Source organism: Pseudopodoces humilis, chromosome 10 (genome assembly GCF_049639895.1).
Source record: "Pseudopodoces humilis isolate 2021_Gansu_Grassland_sample_001 chromosome 10, ASM4963989v1, whole genome shotgun sequence".
NCBI lineage: Eukaryota > Metazoa > Chordata > Aves > Passeriformes > Paridae > Pseudopodoces > Pseudopodoces humilis.
The window spans coordinates 3,233,409-3,234,799 of record NC_142209.1 but is presented as its reverse complement, the minus strand read 5'-3'; positions in this window follow the sequence as shown (position 1 = coordinate 3,234,799).

Sequence of the window (1,391 nt, the reverse complement as noted above, 5' to 3'; positions counted from 1 at the left end):
TTGCCTTGTTCTGTTTTTTTCTCGGAGGCTCCTGGTTTGGGGGAAATTACAAAAGGGCACAGAGGATGGGAGTGGGAGCAGAGTAAGATATGTGGGGTTTCTCTCCTGGGAGATGTTGGGAAGAGCTTTGTGGAGGAAGGGAAGCCTGAAGCTGCCTGTGCCCACAGCTGTATCCTGGGTGGGGTGCAAGTGTCTCCTTACTCTCCAAGGACAGGGAGGGGAGAGGGATTGAGACATCATGCCACAGCAGAACCAGGATTGGAGGCACCAGGCAGGATCACGGGATGGTAGAGGAGAGATCGTGGCTGGGTGTGTGGGGAGAAACTTTTACACAAGCCCTTCTTGAGGTCCTAGAAACCAGCATGAAATGTCCAAGGTGGGAACTTGGGGTTTTCTAAGCTTTGTATTGGCCATTACATCCCTGAGAGGGGAAAGGACATCCTTGAGGTATGGGGCAGGAGCACAGGGAAGGAGTCAACAGCCTTGGGAACAGAGTTTTTCACCTCTCCTGATTTAATATACATCAAATTGGAGCAGCTGCCAAATGTCTATTGTGTTGGTGACTTCTGCCTCTACTTTGGGCCTGAAAAGGGTTTGTGAGCCAAGAACTTAATGGGATATTTTTCCAGCTGCATACCACGTGCTTCAAAGGCCTGTCTGTGTCCTTAAGCTGTTACAGCTACAGAACAAGGCCATTAATCTTCCCATTCTTTCTGGTGGGAATATTAAGTACTTCCAAAGAGGTGTGAGATAGAAAATAAAAACTTCTGTCAAGATTTTTTTTCAATTTTTTGTAGTTTCTTTTCAAGAAAGCATTTGGACAGCAAGACAAGAACCTACCTGTCAGGGTTACTCCTAGATTATACCTACACCCACAAACATGTATCTGAAGGCAAATAAGTGTAAATAACATAATTAAAACCCACAGTACAGGGATAGTGCTGATGAGGAAGTTAAAAAGTCTCCACATCAGAAGTGTTTATAAAAACACATTTGGCAAGGTTGGTGGGGGAGAAAGGCTTCAGTAGAGAATTCATGGGGATTATGAGAGTAATGGAAATACATTTTTTTCGTTACCTCCAAGAAGAAAAAGTGGTAAGATTAATAATTGGTGATAAATACCATTAGATCTATTAAATAGATCTATGAAAGAAGTGGTTGTGCTTCAGGCAGTTTGCAGGTGGAAACCAAGCAAGTGCCCCTTTGGAGGGTGCAGCAGAGCACTGGGGGCTCCTGAACAGATGCACAGAGGATCAGGTGTAAGGGGGGTTTCCACAATAAATAATAGCAAAAAAAAAACCCCTAACCTTATGAAACACAAATGTGGGTTTAATTCTGCTACTGGACCATTGTCGCTCTATTAGGAACGGCTGGGAATGAACAACACAGAC